At 46.4% G+C, this 25,724-nt stretch overlaps 1 pseudogene; it reads left to right on the forward strand.

The window, feature by feature from the left end:
- Positions 1 to 7,844: 7,844 nt before the first annotated feature.
- Positions 7,845 to 7,983, forward strand: LOC119304601 (annotated as a pseudogene).
- The last annotated feature ends 17,741 nt before the right edge of the window (positions 7,984 to 25,724 follow it).

Here is a 25,724-nt window from a genome sequence, read left to right on the forward strand (position 1 = left end):
TGTGGGCCTACTAAGTTGATGGGGATGGAGGGCTTTGTCAACTTAGTCAATATGAACGATTCTAGCTCCAGTGACCGTACGATATCCATCCAACGGTTGTAGTGCTTCTTCAACCTCTGGTCTTCTTGCTCCAGCCGCCCAGAGCAGCACCGGTCGTGTCGCCTGCTCCTGCCTCCTGTGGCCGGTTGTGCTGCCACAGAGGCCTCACCGCCCCCTACTACTCCCACCGCTGGCCAGGCCCTGCGGCAACAGCAGCCTCACACCGCAGCTGAACCAGTGAACCCTCGTACTCCTCTCCGTGTGGCCTTCCACTGCCGCGTCTTCCCCGGCTCCGCATTGTCCCCTTCATAGGCCTCGCCGTCGTCCACCGCCCTAGTGCTCTCGGCGCGGCATGGTCAATGTGGTCAAGGAACGACTTCCATCAGAAGAGTACTGTACGTGGAGAGGCTGACAGCTGGGTCCACGGCCGCAGCAAGGAAGTGCCTCCTTATTACGCGCAAAATAATGATTCATCCACCTGACAACAAGGGCCCACCGGACAGGCCACCGTATTTCGCGAAAAAAATTCCCCCCTGACTGCTAGGACCCACCTGGTCGAAGCGTACGTAGCGTTGTCATTCTGGTCGTGGACGTGTACATACATACGATCAGTCTGTCTATAGGCTGCAGCGATGAACTGTGGCCGTGCAAGGAAGGGCACATGTCGTAGTAAAGGCGTGCATGTGTCGTAGTAGAGGCGCGCATGTAGCATGTACACGTACGTACAGCGGCCAGGGTGCAAGAAAGAAAATACGGCCATATACATACATACGATCGTGGTCTCGAATGCCTACTCGCGCATACGTACGACCAGGGCTCGTGTACATGGCTGTGGCTGGGTCGGAATGGAGAAACTGTGTCATCGTCGTGTTCATGGGGAGCCAACCAGCTGGGTCGGAATGGAATGCTTCGTCGTGTTCACCGAGAGCCAACCAGCTTGGACGGAACAGCCGATGGAAACGAGGTCTGGCGTACCATGGAACGGAGGAAACGGCCTTGTGTTCGACCGGCCACGGTGGAAACGGGATCCTGTTCATCGGGAGCGGTCAGGCATACCGCAAAACGGAGGAAACGGACCTCCTATGGTCGAAACGGGGTCCTATTGACCGGGAGGGGTGTGGCGTACCACAAAACAGAGGAAACGGACATGTGTTGGAGCGCTACGGTCGAAACGGGGGTCTTGTTCATCAGGAGGGGTGTGGCGTACTGCAAAACGGGACTCCATAGGATACTGTTCATCCCCACTGTTGACCTCATCCAGCCTCCATGGGCTACTGTTCATCCACCATCGACCTCCTCCAGCCTCCACCTGTGACTGTTCATCCATGGGGTCTTGTTCATCCAGCCTCCACCGCGCGCTCCTCCACCGGCTACTGTTCAACTAGCCCTCTCCACGGGGTCCAGTTCAACCACCCCTCCACGGGCTACTGTTCAACCAGCCCTCAACCGGCTACTGTTCAACCAGCCCTCCACCGGCTACTGTTCAACCAGCCCTCCACGGGGACGTCCTATTCATCCAGCCCTCCACGGGGTCCTGTTCATCCACCCCTCTACCGGCTCGATCGACCGGGATACTGTTCACCCAGCGGCAACGGCCTCTACTACCACGGGGTCATGTTCATCCAACCCCCCACCGGGAACTGTTCATCCAAGCCCCCCAACAACGCTAACTGTTCATCTAGAGGCAGCATCGATCGGCTTCAGTTAGCAGCAGTAGCGAAGGAATCACTCAGGTTCAGTTAACAGCAAGGGATCGATCGATCGCTCAGGTTCAGTAACGCATAGCCTGCAGTGCAATCGCTCGGGTTCAGTTAGATCCCAATGCCTTGCTCGGTTTCAGTTAGAGCCCAACGCCTCGCACACACGTGTGTACGTACGAGAGAAACGCGCATCGCTCGGCCCCCGACCACCCACCGTAACCGGGAACTCCCCGATATTTTCCTCTCCCTCGCTTCTACCACAGTTTTTTCCGTCATGGAGGGCCCAAAGAATGTCATGCAGATGCGTCTCCGGCCTGCCCAGGACGAAAATCCCATTTTTTGTCATGATTTTTTGTGATAGAAGTAGGACCCCACCACATCTATGATGATACCGGGTTTTGTCACAATTAACGTCATAGAAGTGTAATAAGTATGACAGAAAAAAATCGTTCGGCCCAAAATGTCATGAATGTGTCTTTTTTTGTAGTGATGATATTATATTATCTGTTTTGGATGTTTAATGGGCTTTAATATGCTCTTTTATATTATTTTTGGGACTAACCTATTAACCGGAGGCCTAGAGCCAATTTCTAGTTTTTTTCCTATTTTAGAGTTTCGCAGAAAAGGAATACCAAATGGAATCCAAACGGAATGAAACCTTTGTGATGATCTTTCTTGGACCGAAAGCAAACCAGAAGACTTGGAGTTGAAGTCTGGAACGCCACGAGACGGCCACAAGGCAGGAGGGCGCGCCCCCCACCCTCGTGGGCCCCTCATAGCTCCACTGACGTACTTCTTCCACCTATATATACTCTTATACCCTAGATCGATCGCAGAGAGCCACGAAACCACTTTTCCACCGCCGCAACCTTCTGTACCCGTGAGATCCCATCTTGGGGCCTTTTTCGGCGATCTGCCGGAGGGGGAATCGATCACGGAGGGCTTCTACATCAACACCATAGCCTCTCCGATGAAGCGTGAGTAGTTTACCACAGACCTTTGGGTCCATAGTTATTAGCTAGATGGCTTCTTCTCTCTCTTTGATTCTCGATACAAAGTTCTCCTCGATATTCTTGGTGATCTATTTGATGTAATACTCTTTTGCGGTGTGTTTGCCGAGATCCGATGAATTGTGGGTTTATGAACAAGATTATCTATAAATATTATTTGGTTCTTCTCTGAATTCTTATATGCATGATTTGATATCTTTGCAAGTCTCTTCGAATTATCAATTTAGTTTGTCCTACTAGATTGATCTTTCTTGCAATGGGAGAATTGCTTAGCCTTGGGTTCAATCTTGCGGTGTCCTTTCCCAGTGATAGTAGGGGAAGCAAAGCACATATTGCATTGTTTCCATCGAGGATAAAAAGATGGGTTATATCATATTGCTTGAGTCTATCCCTCTACATCATGTCATCTTGCTTAAAGCGTTACTCTTTTCTTATGAACTTATTACTCTAGATGCATGCTGGATAGCAGTCGATGTGTGGAGTAATAGTAGTAGATGCAGAATTGTTTCGATCTACTTGACACGGACGTGATGCCTCTATTCATGATCATTGCCTATATATTCTCATAACTATGCGCTTTTCTATCAATTGCTCGGTGGTAATTTGTTCACCCACCGTAATACATGCTATCTTGAGAGAAGCCACTAGTGAAACCTATGGCCCCCGTGTCTCTTTCTTATTATATTGCATCTCTTTTATTTACATCACATCTCATTTACTATTTTGCAATCTTTAATTTCCAATCTATACAGCAAAAATACCAAAAATATTTACTTTACTATCTTTATTAGATCTCACTTTTGTGAGTGACCGTGAAGGGATTGACAACCCCTTTATCACGTTGGTTGCAAGGTTCTTGATTGTTTGTGCATGTACTAGGTGACTTGTAAGTTGTCTCCTACTGGATCGATACCTTGGTTCTCAAAAACTAAGGGAAATACTTACGCTACTTTGCTAGATCACCCTTTCCTCTTCAAGGGAAAACCAACGCATGCTCAAGAGGTAGAAATTGCATGCTTGAAGCTTGTCATCCATTGTGAAGATGTGTCGATGAGAGGCTCACCCATAGTGGAGTATGGGAGCAATCTACTAGTCTTCATCGAGCCAGCACAATCGAGAAAGGTGGTCCATCTTGAGGAGGACAAGATCTTCATCATGTAGCTCAAGTGGACTATGCGCAACCCAAAGGTATGTCCTTGATAGGTTTTTTATTTTACTGGTCTCATGGTGTTAGTTGGGAGACCGTGCGATAGGATCGATAGTCGTACTATCAAGGGGGCTCTCAACTAAGTATCTTGATCGTATCGTTCGTACAGAGCTCAAACCATTGCTTCCTTGTATCATCTTTCTTTGTTCTTGTTTGGTTTTTCTCTTGTGAGTTTTTGGAGCTTGTGGTCATCTTCACGACAAACTCAAACTCATCGAAAATGGAGTTCACATGCATCATCTTTGAGTTTATCAATGTTGGTGAGTTTGTCGGTTCATACTTGGGGAAGGTCCTATTCCTATCCTATTGGCATTTATTCTCCATTGCTAGTTCTTAGTATCCAGTCGCTGTTGGATAGTACTTGTCGTCTTCTATCCAACATGCTTGAGTTTGCTGATTTCGGAGTCCATTTACAGTAGTTATAGCAGTTTCAGTATTGGAGCATTCTTATGTTTTGCTTGGGTTGTTTTTTTAGCTTTAAGTGGTAGTAGAGCGAAAGTAGAGAGGTAGTACTACTCTAAGCGGTAGTAGGGCGTAGTACCTCTTATGCAGTACTTTCGATTCCTTCTATCGCGACCACTTCCGCTTATTTTTGTGCTTCTATTGCCCAGTCTACTTGAGCAGTAGTAGAGCGGTAGTACCTCTTATAAGTAGTAGTACCACTTATAAGAGGTAGTACCTCTCTAGCAGAACTATTGCTCTTGTATTTCTATCTCGATGGGTTGCATTGACCATGCTAAGCGGTAGTACCTCTCCCCAAGCGGTAGTACCGCTTGTGCACGTCTAGTGCACATAACGATTTGATTTGAGGGGACCTATTTAAGGGGGTCTTCTCCCCCAATGTTCTTATCCTTTGAGCTCGTGTCTGCCCCCCATTGTTGACCTTCTTTGAGCTTGCCATCTCTCAATCCATCTAATGATTATTGCTAATTTTCGAGGGAAAAGAGAGAGGAGATCTAGATCCACATTTTCACCAATCACTTTCTCCTCTATGTGAGGGGAACCCCTTGGATCTAGATCTTGGAGTTCTTTGTGTTCTCTTATTCGTTATTCCTCTCATGTTCCTCCCTAGAATTAGTTACTTTGGTGGGATTTTAGAGAGGACTTGGGCACTCTGTGTGCCCTTGCCATTGTATTTGGTGCATAGGTTTGGGTTCTCCACTGTGATACGTGGAAGTGAAGTTTGAGAAGCTTATTACTCTTGGGTGCTTGGTACCCTAGAGCTTGTTCCTCTTGGGTTCTTGGGCACCCTAGATGGTTGGTGATATTGCAGAGCTCACATTGTGGTGTAAATCTCTGGGCAAGCGTTGGGGTCTCCAATTGAGTTGTGGAGATTTCCCCAAGCAATTTGTATGGGTACCGGTAACCGCCCCCCAAGGGTTGCCAATTGTACGGGTTAGGTGACCTCCCTCGAGGGTCCCTTAGTGGAATCATGACATCTTGCATTGTGCGAGGGCGTGAGGAGATTATAGTGGCCCTAGTGGCTTTTGGGGGAGGATTGTGCCTCCACACCGCTCCAAGCGGAGATTAGCATCTGCAAGGGTGTGAACTTCGGGATACATTGTCCTCTTCGTGTGCCTCAATTATCTCTATCTGAGCCCTTTACTTATGCACTTTACATTGTGATAGCCATTGTATTTCATGATAGATATCTTGTTATCACTTAGTTGTTTATCTTGCTTAGCATAAGTTGTTGGTGCACATAGGTGACCCTAGTTGTTTTGGGTTTTGTGCTTGACAAATCAAATGCTAGTTTTATTCTGCATTTGTTCAAGCTTAAACTGTAATTATTTCAAAGCCCTATTCACCTCCCCCCCATTAGGCGACATCCACGATCTTTCAGCCTCCTTCTTCCTCGTCTAGCTTCCATCTCCACCACCACTTCTGCCATGTCTTCCTCCACCTAGAACATCTCCTCCAGCCTAAACAACACCACCTCTGAGCCTCTCAATCTACCAACTATATCCTATGGAGAGCTTAGGCTGCTCTCAGATCATGGGGACGGGGCTTTTTGGCTATCTCGACAAAACAATCCCTGGACCCTCCGCCACCATAGTCTCAAAGAACTCTGAAGGGAAGGACCAGGAGGTTCCTAACCCCGCCTATAGCCCTGGTTGATCCAGGATCAACAACTCATGGCCTACTGATATGTCCATTTTGCATCATGTTTTCCTACTATTATTTATAATGTTTTATACATAATAATGATTTAGGGAGTAATTTTAATGCCTTTTCTCTCATAATATGCAAGGTTTACACAAAGAGGGAGAATGTCGACAGCTGGAATTCTGGACCTGAGAAAGCTATGTCAGAGATACCTATTCTGCACTTCTCCAAATGAGCAGAAATTTTACAGAGAAATATTTTGTAATATATAAAAAAATACTAGAGCAAATAACTACCAGAGGGGGGGCACCTGGTGCCCACAAGACACCAGGGCGCGCCAGGCCCTCCAGGGGCGCCTTGGTGGGTTATGGGCAGCCCAGCCCACCTCTAGTGCCCATCTTCTGGTACATAAGGTCTTTTGACCTATAAAAATAAGGGGATGGTTTTCAGGGCGGAGCGCCACTGTCTCGAGGCGGAACTTGGGCAGGAGCACTTTTGCCCTCTGACGAAGCGATTCCGCTAGGGGAACTTCCCTCCCAGAGGGGGAAATCGAAGCCATTGTCATCACCAACAACCCTCTCATCCTTGGGAGGCCAATCTTCATCAACATGTTCAACAACACCATCTCATCTCAAACCCTAGTTCATCTCTTGTGTTCAATCTTTGTACCGGAACCTCAGAATTGTACTTGTGGGTGACTAGTAGTGTTAATTATAGCTTGTAGTTGATTACTATATGGTTTATTTGGTGGAATATTATATGTTCAGATCCATTATTCTATTTAATACCCCTCTGATCTTGAGCATGAATATCATTTGTGAGTAGTTACTTTTGTTCTTGAGGTCATGGGAGAAGCCATGTTGCAACTAATCATGTGAATTTGACATGTGTTTGATACTTGGATGATATGTATGTTGTGATTCCCTTAGTGGTGTCATGTGAACGTCGACTACATGTCACTTCACCATCTTTGGCCTAAGGGAATGCATTGTGGAGTAGTTATTAGATGATGTGTTGCTAGAGTGACAGAAGCTTAAACCATAGTTTATGTGCTACTTCGCAAGGGACTGATTTGGATCCATATGTTTAATGCTATGGTTAGATTTTATCTTAATACTTTTCTCATAGTTGCGGATGCTTGCGAGGGGGTTAATCATAAGTGGGAGTTTTGTTCAAGTAAGAACAACACCCAAGCACCGGTCCACCCACATATCAAATTATCAAAGTAGCGAACGCGAACCAAACCAACATGATGAAAGTGGCTAGATGAAATACATGTATGCCCTCAAGAACATTTTGCTTATTATAAGAGGGCGTTTTGGCCTTTCCTTTGCGACAAAAGGATTGGTATACCTTGCTGCACTTTATTTACTATTATCGTTACTTGCTTGTTGCAAATTATCTTGCTATCAAACAACCTATTACGGACAATTTCAGTGCTTGTAGAAATTACCTTGCTGAAAACCGCTTATCATTTCCTTCTGCTCCTCGTTAGGTTCGACAATCTTACTTATAGAAAGGACTATGATTGATCCCGTATACTTGTGGGTCATGCCCTACCTACTTAATAATCTTTCTATGGAAGTCCTGGTCCATGTTGCGTCACTTGAAAACTCCCACCAAATCAGGGCTGCCCTTGCCAATATGTTCATGGCCCAGTTGTGATCCCGAGCCAACAATTGTCGTACAACCCTTTCCAACGCCCAAAAAGTCATGCAATCAGTTGCCGCTTTCTTTGGTCAAATGCGATCGCTCGCAGATGAGCTTGGTGTGGTTGTAAAACCCATCGGTGAGGATGAGTTGATCTCGTTCATTATTGTTGGTCTTGATATGGACTATCAGCCCCTTATTTCAATCCTTGATGTGCGCATAGAATCTCTTTCCTTAGATGACCTCTTTGGCATGGTAGCCGACTTCGATCAATGAGTAGAGATGTTTCATGGATCGAGCGCAGGGGATTCTATTGGGAAACGTTGCATGGAAAACAAAAAGTTTCTATGCACACGCAAGATCTATCCATGGAGATGCATAACAATGAGGAGGAGAGAGTGTCTATGTACCCTCGCAGACCGTAAGCGGAAGCGTTTGACAACGTGGTTGACGTAGTCGAATTTTCTTCGCGATCCAACCGATCGAGTATTGAACGTACAACACCTCCGTGTTAAGCACATGTTCAGCTTGATGACATCCGTGCCTTCTTGATCCAGCAAGACGGCAAGGTAGTGGATGAGTTCTGGCAGCACGACAACATGGTGATAGTGATGGTGAAGTTATCTTCGCAGGGCTTCTTGTCACATCCCTAGTTCTGGTAATCCTTAGTGCTAACATCTTGTGTTGCATCATGTTTAAGTTTTAATTAAACTTGAAATGGAGAATGACCAAACCCTAGCACCAAATGAATTCAAATAGGCTCAAATAAAATCATTTTCAATAAACCCAAAATGCCCTTTGAAAATGTTCATGATTTCTGATAAAGGTGAAAACCTCTGCCAAAAATGATGAACATATTTCTAGGTCATTCCTGGATTTTAGAATTATATCATATTGTATTTGATGGCCATTTAAACACTATAAATAATTTAAATTCTCAAATAATGTTGGAACTATTTGTGGGCCACTGAAATAATTCAGAAAGTGCTCATGAATATTTTCAGCATTTATAAAATTGGTTTGGTTTTTAAAACTGGATCAAAAACAAACTGCAATTAGAAAACAGAAACAAAAATAGAAAAGGGTTAGAAACTCACCTGGCTTACCTGTCCAGCCCAGCCAGCCTGGCACTGTGCCGGCCAGTCCACTGGCCAGTGCCAGTCGTCCTCAACCTTGTGCCAGTGGGCACGACGGCGTGTGACCATGGTGCGCTAGCACGCGCGTGATACGTCTCCAACGTATCTATAATTTTTGATTGTTCCATGCTATTATATTATCTTTTTTGGATGTTTAATGGGCTTTAATATGCTCTTTTATATTATTTTCGGGACTAACCTATTAACCGGAGGCCCAGTGCCAGTTTCTGTTTTTTTGCCTATTTTAGAGTTTCCCAGAAAAGGAATACCAAACGGAGTCCAAAAAGAATGAAACCTTCGCGATGATCTTTCTTGGACCGAAAGCAATCCAGAAGACTTGGAGTCGATGTCTGGAACTCCACGAGGCAGCCATGAGGCAGGAGGGCACGCCTAGGGGGTAGGCGCGCCCCCACCCTCATGGGCCCCTCGTAGCTCCACCGACGTACTTCTTTCGCCTATATATACTCTTATACCCTAGATCGATCACAGAGAGCCATGAAACCACTTTTCCACCGCCGCACCCTTTTGTACCCGTGAGGTCCCATCTTGGGGCCTTTTTTGGTGATCTCCCGGAGGGGGAATCGATCACAGAGAGCTTCTACATCAACACCATAGCCTCTCCGATGAAGCATGAGTAGTTTACCGCAGACCTTGGGGTCCATAGTTATTAGCTAGATGGCTTCTTCTCTCTCTTTGATTCTCAATACAAAGTTCTCCTCGATGTAATACTATTTTGTGGAGTGTTTGCCGAGATCCGATGAATTGTGGGTTTATGAACAAGATTATCTATGAATATCATTTGGTTCTTCTCTGAATTCTTATATGCATGATTTTATATATTTGCAAGTCTCTTCGAATTATCGATTTAGTTTGGCCTACTAGATTGATCTTTCTTGCAGTGGGAGAAGTGATTCGCTTTGGGTTCAATCTTGCGGTGTCCTTTCCCAGTGACAGTAGGGGCAGCAAGGCACGTATTGTATTGTTGCCATCGAGGATAAAAAGATGGGGTTTATATCATATTGCTTGTGTTTATCCCTCTACATCATGTCATCTTGCTTAAAGCGTTACTCTGTTCTTATGAACTTAATACTCTAGATGCATGCTGGATAGCGGTCGATGTGTGGAGTAATAGTAGTAGATGCAGAATCATTTTGATCTAGTTGACAAGGACGTGATGCCTATATTCATGATCATTGCCTTAGATATCTTCATAACTATGCGCTTTTCTATCAATTGCTTGGCAGTAATTTGTTCACCCACCGTAATACATGCTATCTTGAGAGAAGCCACTAGTGAAACCTATGGCTCCCGGGTCTCTTTCTTATTATATTGCATCTCTTTTATTTGCATCGCATCTCGTTTACTATTTTGCAATATTTAATTTCCAATCTATTCAACAAAAATACCAAAAATATTTACTTTACTATCTGTAGTAGATCTCACTTTTGCGAGTGACCGTGAACGGATTGACAACCCCTTTATCGTGTTGGTTGCAAGGTTCTTGATTGTTTGTGACGGTACTAGGTGACTTGTGCGTTGTCTCCTACTGGATTGATACCTTGGTTCTCAAAAACTGAGGGAAATACTTATGCTACTTTCATGCGTGACCCTTTCCTCTTCAAGGAAAAACCAACGCATGCTCAAGAGGTAGCAGCGCGTAGCCACCGACAGCCACCTCCTACTTCTGCCGACGCCCTGGACAACTCTAAACAACGCCATGCACCCCCCGGCCTCTCTTTCCCTCACCTGTGGCCTCTCCCCTCCCCTGGCTCTCGCTCTCTCTCATCGGCCGAGCGGCACCGTTGTGGCCGTTGAGTACGCCCCAGCCAGATCTCCTTGTGGATGGAACCCCAAACGTTAAGAAATGACAACTTAGATTTCTTTCCAAAACACAGTTCATGCGGTGTCATCTCAACGGATTTAGACAGTGCCCTATTTAAAAAATTATTATTACATGTGGTGTCCTCTCAACGGATTTAGATGGTGCCCTATTTAAAAAAATTCTTATTACATGCGGTGTCGTCTCAACAGATTTAGAATGTGCCCTATTACATGCGGTGTCGTCTCAATATGTAAGGAACTTCACCAAAGTCTTTCATTAAAAAATTCTTATTCAAGTATCCTTTTATGTTATCCAAAACTACTATATCATTTCCAATCAACAATATGTCATCCACATGTAATATCAAAAATGCTACAGAGCTCCCACTCGCTTTCTTGTAAATACAAGCTTCACCATAAGTCTGTATAAAACCATATGCTTTGATCACCTTATCAAAGTGTATATTCCAACTCCGAGATGCTTGCACCAGTCCATAGATGGATCGCTGGAGCCTGCATACTTTGTTAGCACCTTTAGGATCAACAAAACCTTTTGTTTGCATCATATACAACTCTTCTTTAAGATATCCATTAAGGAATGCAGTTTTGACATCCATTTGACAGATTTCATAATCATAAAATGCCGTAATTGCTAACATGATTCGGACGAACTTAAGCATCGATATGGGTGAGAAAGTCTCATCGTAGTCAACCCCTTGAACTTGTCGAAAACCTTTTGCGACAAATCGAGCTTTGTAGATAGTAATATTACCGTCAGCGTCAGTCTTCTTCTTGAAGATCCATTTGTTCTCTATCGCTTGCCGATCATCGGGCAAGTCCACCAAAGTCCAGACTTTGTTCTCATACATGGATCCTATCTTAGAATTCATGGCCTCAAGCCATCTGTCGGAATCTGGGCTCATCGTAGCTTCTTCATAGTTCATAGGTTCACCTTGGTCTAATAACATGACTTCTAGGACAGGATTACCGTACCACTCTGGTGCGGAACGTGTTCTGGTTGATCTATGAAGTTCGGTACTAACTTGATCCGAAGTTTCATGATCATCATCATTAGCTTCCTCTCTAGTTGGTGTAGGCATCACGGGAACGGTTTTCTCTGATATGCTGCTTTCCAATTCGAGAGGAGGTACAATTACTTCACCAAGTTCTACTTTCCTCCCACTCACTTCTTTTGAGAGAAACTCCTTCTCTAGAAAGGATCCATTCTTAGATACAAAGATCTCGCCTTCGGATTTGTGGAAGAATGTGTACCCAATTTTTTCCTTAGGGTATCCTATGAAGACGCACTTCTCCGATTTGGGTTCGAGCTTATCAGGCTGAAGCCATTTGACATAAGTGTCACAACCCCAAACTTTAAGAAATGATAACTTAGGTTTGTTTCCAAACCACAGTTCATGTGGTGTCGTCTCAACGGATTTAGACGGTGCCCTATTAAAAAAATTCTTTTTACATGCGGTGTCATCTCAACGGATTTAGACGGTGCCCTATTACATAAGGTGTCGTCTCAATATGTAAGCAACTTCACCAAGGTCTTTCATTAAAGAATTCTTATTCGAGTATCCTTTTATGCTATCCAAAACTTCTATATCATTTCCAATCAACAATATGTTATCCACATGTAATATCAGAAATGCTACAGAACTCCCACTCGCTTTCTTGTAAATACAGGCTTCACCGTAAGTCTGTATAAAACCATATGCTTTGATCACCTCATCAAAGTGTATATTCTAACTCTGGGATGCTTGCACTAGTCCATAGATGGATCGCTGGAGCCTGCATACTTTGTTAGCACCTTTAGGATCGACAAAACCTTCTGTTTGTATCATATACAACTCTTCTTTAAGATATCCATTAAGGAATGCAGTTTTGACGTCCATTTGCCAGATTTCATAATCATAAAATGCGGCAATTGCTAAGATGATTCGGATGGACTTAAGCATCACTATGGGTGAGAAAGTCTCATCATAGTCAACCCCTTGAAATTATTGAAAACCTTTTGCGATAAATCGAGCTTTGTAGATAGTAACCTTACCGCGGGCGTCAGTCTTCTCCTCGAAGATCCATTTATTCTCTATGGCTTGCCGATCATCGGCCAAGTCCACCAAAGTCCACACTTTGTTCTCATACATGGATCCTATCTCAGAATTCATGGCCTCAAGCCATCTATCGGAATCTGGGCTCATCATAGCTTCTTCATAGTCCATAGGTTCGCGTTGGTCTAATAACATGACTTCTAGGACAGGATTACTGTACCACTCTGGTGCGTAACGTGTTCTGGTTGACCTACGAAGTTCAGTACTAACTTGATCCGAAGTTTCATGATCAGCATCATTAGCTTCCTCTCTAGTTGGTGTAGGCATCACGGGAACGGTTTTCTCTGATATGCTACTTTCCAATTCGAGAGGAGGTACAATTACCTCATCAAGTTCTACTTTCCTCCCACTCACTTCTTTCGAGAGAAACTCCTTCTCTAGAAAGGATCCGTTCTTAGCAACAAAGATCTTGCCTTCGGATTATGGTAGAATCTGTACCCAATTGTTTCCTTAGGGTATCCTATGAAGACGCACTTCTCCGATTTGGGTTCGAGCTTATCAGGCTGAAGCCATTTGACATAAGTGTCGCAACCCCAAACTTTAAGAAATGACAATTTAGGTTTCTTTCCAAACCATAGTTCATGCGGTGTCCTCTCAACGGATTTAGACGGTGCCCTATTTAACGTGAATGCAGTTGTATCTAATGCATAAACCCAAAACGATAGAGGTAAATCGGTAAGAGACATCATAGATCGCACCATATCTAATAAAGTATGGTTACGTCATTCAGACACACCATTACACTGTGGTGTTCCAGGTGGCGTGAGTTGTGAAACTATTCCACATTGTTTTAAATGAAGTCTAAACTCGTAACTTAAATATTCGCCTCTGTGATCAAATCATAGAAACTTTATTTTCTTGTTACGATGATTCTCCACTTCACTCTGAAATTCGTTGAACTTTTCAAATATGTGTGTTTCATTAAGTAGATATACCCATACCTACTCAAATCATCTGTGAAGGTGAGAAAATAATGATACATGCCGCGTGCTTCAACACTCATCGACCGCATACATCGGTATGTATTATTTCCAATAAGTCATTAGCTCGCTCTATTGTTCTGGAGAACAGAGTTCTAGTCATCTTGCCCATGAGGCATGGTTCACAAATATCAAATGATTCATAATCAAGTGATTCCAAAAGTCCATCCACATGGAGTTTCTTCATGCGCTTTACACCAATATGACCTAAACGGCAGTGCCACAAGTATGTTGCACTGTCATTATCAACTTTGTATCTTTTGGCATCAATATTATGAATATGTGTATCACTACGATTGAGATTCAATAAACCATTTACATTGGGTGTATGACCATAGAAGGTTTTATTCATGTAGGCAGAACAACAATCATTCTCTGACTTAAATAAATAACCGTATTGCAATAAACACGGTCTATTCTTGTTCATGCTCAACGCAAACACCAAATAACATTTATTTAGGCTCAACACTAATCCTAAACATAGAGGGAGTGTACAATGGTGATCGTATCAACACTGGAATCGCTTCCAACACACATCGTCACCTCGCCCTTAACTAGTCTCTGTTTATTCTGCAACTCCTGTTTCGAGTTACTAATCTTAGCAATTGAACCAGTATCAAATACCAAGGGGCTATACGAACACTAGTAAGGTACACATCAATAACATGTATATCAAATATACCTTTGTTCACTTTGCCATCCTTCTTATCCGCAAGGTATTTGGGGCATTTCCGCTTCTAGTGACCATTCCCATTGAAGTAGAAGCAATTAGTTTCAGGCTTAGGTCCAGCTTTGGGCTTCCTCACGGGAGTGGCAACTTGCTTGCCATTCTTCTTGAAGTTATCTTTCTTTCCCTTTGCCCTTTTTCTTGAAACTAGTGGTATTGTTAACTGAGAGAGTCCTGGATTAGGGGTCTCCGGACAGCCGGACTATCTCCATTGGCCGGGTTAGACTATGAAGATACAAGATTGAAGACTTTGTCTCGTGTCCGGATGGGACTCTACTTGGCGTGGAAGGCAAGCTAGGCAATACGAATATGGATATTTCCTCCATTGTAACCGACCTTGTGTAACCCTAACCCTCTCCGGTGTCTATATAAACCGAAGGGTTTTAGTCCGTAGGACAACAACAACCATAACATACAATCATACCATAGGCTAGCTTCTAGGGTTTAGCCTCTCTGATCTCGTGGTAGATCTACTCTTGTACTACCCATATCATCGATATTAATCAAGCAGGACGTAGGGTTTTACCTCCATCAAGAGGGCCCAAACCTGGGTAAAATATCGTGTCCCCTGCCTCCTGTTACCATCCGGCCTAGTTGCACAGTTCGGGACCCCCTACCCAAGATCCACCGGTTTTGACACCGACATTGGTGCTTTCATTGAGAGTTCATCTGTGTCATCGCCGTTAGGCTTGATGGCTCCTTCTATCATCGATAGCGATGCGGTCCAGGGTGAGACTTTTCTCCCCGGACAGATCTTCGTATTCGGTGGCTTTGCACTGCGGGCTAATTCGCTTGGCCATCTGGAGCAGATTGAAAGCTACGCCCCTGGCCAGCAGGTCAGATTTGGAAGTTTGAACTACACGGCCGACATCCGCGGAGACTTGATCTTCAACGGATTCGAGCCACAGTCGGGCGCACCACACTGTCGCGATGGGTATGACCTAGCTCTGCCGCCGAACAGTACCCAGAGGCCGCGCCCGCATCAGCTCTGACCCTTAGCTCGGAGCAAACTGCACCAATCGAGGACGGGTGGCCAGACACCGCCTCAGGGGCTGCAGTCTCGATGGCGATCGAGCCAAACACAAGCATAATCCTCTGCGCAGCCCGTGACTCCAAGGTGCCGGACTCTTTTCCGGACTTCGAACCATCCGCGCCCCTGCCAATCGAATCCGATTGGGCGCCGATCATGGAATTCACCGCCGCGGATATCTTTCAGTACTCGCCCTTCGGCGACATTCTGAATTCACTAAGGTCTCTCTCTCTTTGTCAGGAGAGCCCTGGCCGGATTATGGCCAACAGGATTGGGATGCGGACGACGAAGAAATTCGACGCCCACCCACCACCCACTTAATAGCCACTGTCGATGACTCAACTGACATGCTCGACTTCGACTCCGAAGACATTGAAGGTATGGACGACGATGCGGGCGGCGAAGAGGAACCACCACCCATAGGGCGCTAGACGTCCACTTCATCATATGACGTATACATGGTAGACACACCAATAGAAGACGACGACGAGGAATGGAAGGACGCACTGAAGGCTTGTTCCCTCGAGAAGCAGTCAAAGTGGCGGCGCAAGCGCCGCCCCAAATCCCGCCTCAGCAGAAATAACGATCATACAGACCCAGCGTTGGAGCAGGGCGAACCACTGCCAGACCACGGCAACACGAAGAATCAAACCGAAAAAACCAATTCTGTCAAAGATAATAGTCCGGATGACATAACGCCGAACAGGCACCCAGAGCAGCAAAATGCCCGTCAAAGGCTTGTTGCCACCGCGAGGAGTCTGAAAAAGCAGAAGCAAAGGCTCAAGGCTGCGCAGGACACACTCCAAATCAGATGGAGTAAAGTACTCAACACAGCAGCGAAGTACGGCGACAATCGCCCCATCAAGAGCTACCCAAAGCGGAAGTTGCTACCTGAATTCGATGAGGAGGCCTCAGACCCCCCACAACCAAAAATCAAAACAGCCACCTGGATGGATAGACAACCTCACGGCCAACATCGAGCGGCAAACAATGCCACTCACAAGCCAATACGCAATCCACGCGAGGGCTCGCATCAAAAGGACGGCGCAACCAGATCCATCTATGGACCACGCAAGCGCGCCCCAGCATACGATGTAACACAACAAACATCCGAACAACGCGGTACACCCAGATACAGGGGTGCCACACACCCCCTATGTTTCACCGACGAGGTGCTGGACCATGAATTTCCAGAGGGATTCAAACCCGTAAACATAGAGGCATACGACAGAACAATAGACCCTGGGGTCTGGATTGAGGATTATATCCTCCATATCCATATGGCTCGAGGAGATGATCTCCACGCCATCAAGTACCTACCCCTCAAGCTCAAAGGGCCAGCTCGTCACTGGCTTAAAAGCCTCCCCGAAAACTCCATTGGAAGCTGGGAAGAGCTCGAAGACGCGTTTCGGGCAAATTTTCAAGGGACTTATGTCCGACCTTCGGACGCGGACGATTTCAGTCATATAACTCAACAGCCCGGAGAGTCAGCCCAAAAACTTTGGAACAGGTTACTTACTAAAAAGAACCAAATTGTCGATTGTCCGGACGCCGAAGCCTTGGCAGCTTTTAAGCATAGCGTCCGTGACGAATGGCTTGCCAGACACCTCGGCCAAGAAAAGCCGAGAACAATCGCAGCATTAACAAGCCTCATGACCCACTTTAGCGCGGGTGAGGACAGCTAGCTAGCCAGATGCAGCACCACTGACAATAGTCCATCTGAAGTTAGAGATGGAAACGGAAAATCACGGTGCAAAAGCAATAACAAACGCCGGAATAAAGAAGACAGCACGAAGAGCACGGCAGTAAACGCCGGATTCAAAAGCTCTCGGCCAGGTCAGCAAAAGCCGCCCTCTAAAGGCGTCAGAGATGAACTGTCCAGCCTAAACAAAATTCTGGACCAAATATGTCAGATCCATAGCACCCCTGGTAAACCCGCTAATCATACCCACAGAGAATGTTGAGTGTTCAAGCAGTCCGGCAAGCTCAACGCCATACACAAGGGGGAGGATACACCAAGCGAAGACGAGCGTGAGCCTCTCAAGCAAGACACTGGGGAACAAAAGAAATTTCCACCAGAAGTCAAAACAATAAATGTGTTACACGTGATGAAGGGAAGAAACGAAACGGCACTCCTAGAAAAATATGCCGAAGGGCCTATCACCGCGGAGTCCTGCCACTGGTCGTCTCAACCGACCACTTTCGACCATCGTGATTACTCAGCAAGTATCCGACATGCAGGATGGGTTGCCTTGGTATTAGACCCAATAATTGACGGATACCACTTCACACGAGTCCTGATGGACGATGGCAGTAGTCTAAACCTGATATACCAGGATACAATCCATGAAATGGGGATAGACCCAACAAAAATTTGCCATAGCAATACTACCTTTAAAGGAGTAACGCTAGGCCCAGGGGCTCATTGCACGGGCTCCCTGCTACTAAAGGTTATATTCGGCTTCCCCGATATCTTCCGTAGCGAACATTTAACCTTCCACATCGCTCCGTTCCAAAGTGGCTATCAAGCACTACTTGGACACGAAGCTTTCGCTCACTTTAATGCAATACCGCACTACGCTTCCCTCACACTCAAGATGCCCGGCCCACATGGCATCATTACAGTAAACGGAAGTATTAAGCGATCTTTGCGCGCCGAAGAGAGAGCGGCTGCCGGCAGCCACACACTAAAAACAGCCTCACCAACTAAAGCATTTAGCAGGTCATTAAGACCTCGGACACGGTTAGAAGAGTCCGGCACAGCTATATGTAATTCATACCGGATCAATGGTCACACCCCTATTACAAATACAAGGGGCTCAACGCGCGCAGACAAGTGGCAATTTTTACTCATCTTGAATTATATATGGTTTCTTTAAAAAACTATCTTTTTGCACGACAACTTTTTCACGTAAGTTCCTCTCTTTTACAGATGATCATCGTGCTACACCCATCCAGGATATGGCACAACGGAGACACAGGCGCAGACGTGCAGCAGGGACCTTTTTTTACTGTCTCTTGTTGATACATATCCACCGAATTCTTAGCACACTTGAGAAGGATGTTGACGTCTTGGCATGAGACCACGTCAGAATAATGCACGTACCTGGACACAAGGGGCTTCTTAAAAAGGGTACTATTTAGGCCCGGTTTATACCATAAAGACCGAATACCTTAGGGAGTGTTTGGCGTCGCGAGTTTGGCCTTATATGCATCAGCTTCGAATCATTGTCTTTGGTCAAATGTTGGGTTTGCCCGGCTCCTGTGTTTTGGTGCCTTACGTTTCGCTTTATCGGCTAAGGTAGCACCAGGAGAACTACTGCGATTGTGCCCTGGTTCATCCGGACGAGCACCTCAGTAGAGAAAGCCGAAAACTGACTGTCATGATATAGCGTGAGCCCGGTCAACCACTCGATGACCTATCGGAATGTTAGAATTCCTCTGCCTTAATGAAGGGCCGTTTTCCGGCCAGGCATGTACGCACCCCGCTATCGGGAGAGTGTGGAGCCACCAGGGGCTATCTAGTAGCCCCACTGTCAAACTCCTATGGCTAAGTGAAAGTGTTAAAGCATTATAGTCCGGCTACCTCGCTCGCTATGCTATCACCTCCTTAATAGGACCAAGATGTTGGGTTAAGTGTGAACACGCGTTTTTTGCGAGCACCTCCGCATTATATGCGTGGGGGTTGAAGCCGACGGCTGCAATCTTTCAGGTTATACACATGTATACATAAACGGCCGCACAGGAGGCATCATACTACTTTCAGGAAAAAGTATAAACATAGCATTATAAAGACTTCATAAAAGCATTGTTTTTACAATGAGAATACATATCACTCAAACATAATATTCTTCGAGCACTAGGCCTCTATCAAACGAGCACCCTCGAGAACCTCCTCGAAATAATGCTCGGCAGCCACTCGGCCTATGGCCGAACCCTGTGCCGCAATAGTGGTAGCGTCCATCTCCGCCCAGTATGCTTTAACACGGGCAAGGGCCATCCGCGAGTCTTCTATGCACGCCGACCTCTTCATCGCATCAATGCGCGGCACCACACTAAGGAATTGCTACACTAAGCTGAAATAGCTGTTCGGCTTTGGCTTTTCCGGCCATAGCTGATCCACAACAGACCTCATGGCAAGTCCGGACAACCTATTCAGTTCGGCCCATTCGGCTAGCTGGTCAGTCAATGAAAGCGGACGCTCTGGAATGTGGAATTGCGACCAGAACAGCTTGTCCACTTCACAATCTGTCTAACCTTGGAAGTACTTGGCCGCATCGGCAGCGCTTGCCGCCAAATCCATATACGCATCTGCCTAACTCCACAGCCAATCTAGAGGGGCATACCGTGGATCTCCGAACTTCCTCCGTAACATGAAGGGTTTCCTAGCCGCAATATCCCGGCTTCCCGCAGCTCCTCCTTCTTGCTCTCATAGCAGAATGGGTGTCTTTGTTCGCCGTCGTGGCCTTCTCAAGGTTCGTTGCCTTCGCTCGGTTTTCTTTTTCAAGGACCCAGCAATGGTTGGTAGTGTCTTTTAATTCTACGGCCATCTTGGCCATCTTCTCTTGACTCTCGCAATCTGCGGCCTTCTCGGCTTTCAATTCTTCGGCCGCCTTCAAAGCAGTGGCATTACTAATCCTCGCTTGTTCCTTGGCTCGGGCAAGTTCTGCCCGCAAGGTTTCCACGGTGGCAGCTCCATCTGCAGTCACAACATATTAAAGATACTGGCATCATGTTGCTCTTACTATGTGACGTTCACCAGATAATAACACTTACCCTGTGCCTCATCAAGCCTCTTGTTAACAAGCTCGATGTCGGCGTCTGCCGCATCCAGTTGCCATTTTAATTTGGCAAACTCACTAGTCCGGCTAGCCACCGAAGCTTCCACCACCTGCACATAGGGCCAGTCTGGTTATTGCCTGGGAATATGATCCTCTGTTCGCCGCCGTTCTCGATGACAACCAGAGTCTCAGGGGCTACTATCTACATAGGGCACACCTAACATGTGCAGTACTATCACATATTATCTCACGTACCTCAAAGCCTGTCAGTAGACTCATAAAGGCTTCATGTAATCCGCTTTTGGCGGACGAGATTCTCTCCATCACCGTACCCATCAGCATACGGTGTTCTTCTGAGATGGCCGCTCGCCCCACCAACTCCCTCAGAACGTCCGACCGCTCACCAGATGGTGCCGGACTCTTTTGTCTGCTCTCTTCGGGAGCCGGACACTGGGGACTTTGGGGATCTATGGGATTATCTTCTGGCCTCACCGGATCCGGAGAGGTCCTCCGTGACGACACTTCGGGGTCGCCCGCTTCTTGAGCGGAGGAGTCCGGAGGAGGCGTTTGGCTCTCCATCATCTCTGGAGGAAGATCCCCCGAAGACGAGCTCATCTGAGAGGGGCTAAGGCCCGAACTGCAAGATATATGCGGTGGTTATTTTCTCAGAAAAAAGATAGCATACCTTTACTATTGAAGTATTTTGGATCACTTACGACTCGTTGGAGGGCTGATCCCCCCACGGACTTTGTGCGGCAAAAGCACCCCCCGAGGCAGGACCCTCTGTGGGAGACTTCTTCTCTCGTTTGGAGGCTTCAGCTTTCGGATCCTCAGAAGCGGTCCTTTTCCTCCCCCGGTTGTCCTCCTCCGAGGAGAATCTCATTCCCTCGGTTGGAATGAGCAGTGATGGGGGCCCGCGTCCGCCCGTATTATCCCCCCCCCCCCGGGTATCTTCCTTCGAGGGCTCCGGGCAAGGTGCGACCTCGAGCATCTTTTCCAATACCGGATTTTCCAAACCCTCAGGGAGGGGGGCCAAACACAGAATCATCTTCGCTTTTGTTAGCCAGTCCTGGTCAAAAAGCAAACTCTCAGAAATAACTTCATGACGACTAAAGGCAGTGTGTTCGGCCAAAGGGTTTCTTACTTGTTCGGCGGCGCGGTTACTGCTCAGGCCCACGTCCTCGGTAATATCCGGACACTCTACTTGAGGTCCGAAGAATGACTTGTACATCTCCTCGTGCGTCAGGCCAAGGAAACTTTGAATGGCATGCGGTCCCTCTGGGTTGAACTCCCACAAGCGAAGGGCCGGCGTATCCAAGGCTGGACTTGACGAACCAGCATAACTTGTATTACCACGGCCAAATTAAAATCTCCCTCGAAGAGATCTCGGATGCGGCTTTGCAGTATAGGCATGTCCTTGGCTGGACCCCAGCTCAGACCTCTGCTAATCCATGACATCAGCTATGCTGGGGGGCCCGAGCGGAAAGCGGGGGCAGCCGCCCACTTGGCACTTCTGGGAGCCGTGACGTAAAACCACTCCCGTTGCCATAATTCGGACACCTCTAGAAAGGAACCTTTCGGCCATGGAGCTCCTGCCATCTTTCCTATTGATGCACCTCCGCATGTTGCATGTTGCCCCTCGATCATCTTCGGCCTTACTTCAAAGGTCTTGAGCCACAGGCCGAAGTGAGGGGTAACGCGGAGGAAGGCCTCACACACGACAATAAAAGTCGAGATGTGGAGAAAGGAGTCCAGAGCTAGATTGTGGAAATCTAGCCCATAATATAACATCAAACCCCTAACGAAAGGATCCAGAGTGAGGCCTAGACCTCGGAGGAAGTGGGAGACGGACACAACGTTCTCGTTGGGTTCAGGAGTAGGGACGATCTGCCCTCGAGCAGGCAGCCGATGCGAAACCTCGGCGGTCAGGTATCTGGCCTCCCTCAACTTCTTAATGTCCTCTTCCGTAATGGAGGAGGGCATCCATCGGCCTTGAAGGCTAGATTCGGGCATGATTGAAGATCCGGAGCACCTAACCTGGGCTTTGGGTGTTAGAACTCGAGGTGGGGGAAGGGTTCGATTGAGCACGAGAGGGAAAAAGTGAAAACCTTGTCCCTTTATAAAGAGGGTGAATATCAAGCGTCCTCTCAGTAGCCGTTTAGGACTTGCCTATAATCTAGGAGTCCTAGACACGGTTGGGTTACCCACGACCGTATTAATGAGAATCCTGTAATTGGGGGAACACGATCTCCGCTTCGGCAAGACGTGTCAAGAAACCGCCTCACGCTATGTGTGGAGCTTCTTAAAAGAAACGGTTCGAATAATCACCGGGCCATGACATAACGTCGTGCTGCCAAAACAAGCCAGCAAATTAGATATGCGGAAATATTATTCTCTCTGCGGTGGAATGTGGAACTTATGTTGCAGGGTTGGACACTATCCTCGTATTCAAATTCTTCTATGATGTATTCGGAGAAGGAATCCGTCTTGCAATGCCGAAGACAATACTGCGCGTCGGACTCATCGTCATTGAAGTCTGGTTCAGGGGCTACTGAGGGAGTCCTGGATTAGGGGTCTCCGGACAGCCGGACTATCTCCATTGGCCGGACTGTTAGACTATGAAGATACAAGATTGAAGACTTCGTCTCGTGTCCGGATGGGACTCTACTTGGCGTGGAAGGCAAGCTAGGCCATACGAATATGGATATCTCCTCCTTTGTAACCGACCTTGTGTAACCCTAACCCTCTCCGGTGGCTATATAAACCGAAGGGTTTTAGTACGTAGGACAACAACAACCATAACATACAATCATACCATAGGCTAGCTTCTAGGGTTTAGCCTCTCTGATCTCGTGGTAGATCTACTCTTGTACTACCCATATCATCAATATTAATCAAGCAGGACGTAGGGTTTTACCTCCATCAAGAGGGCTCGAACCTGGGTAAAACATCATGTCCCCTGCCTCCTGTTACCATCCGGCCTAGACGCACAGTTCGGGACCCCCTACCCAAGATCCGCCAGTTTTGACACCGACATTAACCATCAACACTTGATGCTCTTTCTTGATTTCTACCTTCGCCGATTTCAGCATCGCATAGAGCTCGGGAATCATTTTCGTCATCCCTTGCATATTATAGTTCATCACTAAGTTCTAGTAGCTTGGTGATAGTGACTACAGAACTCTGTCAATTACTATCTTATCTGGAAGATTAACTCCCACTTGATGCAAGCGATTGTAGTACCCCAGACATTCTGAGCACATGCTCACTGGCTGAGCTATTCTCCTTCATCTTGTAGGCGAAGTACTTGTCATAGGTCTCATACCTCTCGACACGGGCATGAGTCTAAAATACCAATTTCAGCTCTTGGAGCATCTCATGTGATCTGTGGTGTTTCAAAACGTTTTGAAGTCCTGGTTCTAAGCCGTAAAGCATGGCGCACTAAATTATTAAGTAGTCATAATATTGAGCTTGCCAAACATTCATAACGCCTGCATCTGCTCCTGCAATACATCTATCACTTAGCGGTGCATCAAGGACATAATTCTTCTATGCAACAATGAGGATAATCCTCAGATCATGGACCTAGTCCGCATCATTGCTACTATCATCTTTCAACTTAGTTTTCTCTAGGAACGTATCAAAAATAGGGAGCTACATCACGAGCTATTGATCTACAACATAATCTGCAAATACTATCAGGACTAAGTTCATGATAAATTAAGTTCAATTAATCAAATTACTAATTAACTCCCACTTAAATAAACATCCCTCAAGTTAGCTAAGTGATACATGATCTAAATCAACTATCCCATGTCCGATCATCCCGTGAGATAGGGTAGTCATCAATGGTGAACATCTCTATGTTGATCATATCTATTATATGACTCACGTTCGGCCTTTCGGTCTCCAGTATTCCGAGATCATGTATGTACATGCTAGGCTCGTCAAGTTTAACCCAAGTATTCCGCGTGTGTAAATCTGGCTTACACCCGTTGCATATGAACGTAGAGTCTATCACACCTGATCATCACGAGGTGCTTTGAAATGGCTAACTTTAGCAACGGTGCATACTCAGGGGGAACACTTTTATCTTGAAATTTAGTGAAGGGATCATCTTATAATGCTACCGCTGTACTAAGCAAAATAAGATGCATAAAGGATAAAGATCGCATGCAATCAAAATATGTGACATAATATGGCCATCATCATCTTGTGCTTTTGATCTCCATCTCCAAAGCATCGTCATGATCTCGATCGTCACTGGCTCGACACCTTGATCTCCATCGCTGCGTTGTGGTCGTCTCGCCAACTATTGCTTCTACAACTATCGCTAACGCATAGTGATAAAGTAAAGCAATTACATGGCGTTTGCATTTCAATAAAGAGACAACCATAAGGCTCCTGCCGGTTGCCGATAAATTACAAAACATGATTGTCCCATACAACAACGTATATCACAACATGTCTTGACCATATCACATCACAACATGCCCTACAAAAATATGTTAGACGTCCTCTACTTTGATGTTGCAAGTTTTATGTGGCTGCTATGGGCTTCTAGCAAGAACTGTTCTTACCTACGGCAAAGACCGCAATGGTGATTTATCAAGTTTGCTATTTTAACCTTCTTCAAGGACCAGCCGCGGTCAAATTCAACTAAAGTGGGATAAAGAGACACCCGCCAGCCACCTATATGCAAAACAAGTTGCATGTCTGTCGGTCGAACCGGTCTCATGTACGTGGACATGTAAGGTTGGTCCGGGCTACTTCATCCCATAATACCGCCGAATCAAAATAAGACGTTGGTGGTAAGCAGTATGACTATCACCGCCCACAACTCGTTGTGTTCTACTCGTGTGTATCATCTATGCATAGACCTGGATCGGATGCCACTGTTGGGAAATGTTGCATGGAAAACAAAAAATTTCTACGCACACACAAGATCTATCCATGGAGATGCATAGAAATGAGGGGGGGAGTGTGTCTACGTACCCTCGTAGACCGTAAGCGGAAGCGTTTGACAACGCGGTTGATGTAGTCAAACTTTCTTCACGATCCAACCGATCGAGTACCAAACGTTCGGCACCTCCGTGTTCAGCACACATTCAGTTTGATGACGTTCGCGCCTTCTTGATCCAGCAAGACAGCAAGGTAGTGGATGAGTTCTGGCAGCACGACAGCATGGTGACGGTGATGGTGAAGTTATCTCCGCGGGGCTTCTCCTAAGCACTACGAAAATATGACCGGGGGTGTAAATGGTGGAGGGGGCCACCGCACACGGCTAAGACAATGTTGTGGGGTATGCTAGGCGCCCCCTCCCACATATATATAGGTGGGGCGGAGGAGCAGCCAAGGGGGCGCCCCAAGTAGGGGGAATCCTACTTGGGGTCTCTCCCAAGCCCCCCCCCCCTCGCTTTCCT

Source organism: Triticum dicoccoides, chromosome 5A (assembly GCF_002162155.2).
Source record: "Triticum dicoccoides isolate Atlit2015 ecotype Zavitan chromosome 5A, WEW_v2.0, whole genome shotgun sequence".
NCBI lineage: Eukaryota > Viridiplantae > Streptophyta > Magnoliopsida > Poales > Poaceae > Triticum > Triticum dicoccoides.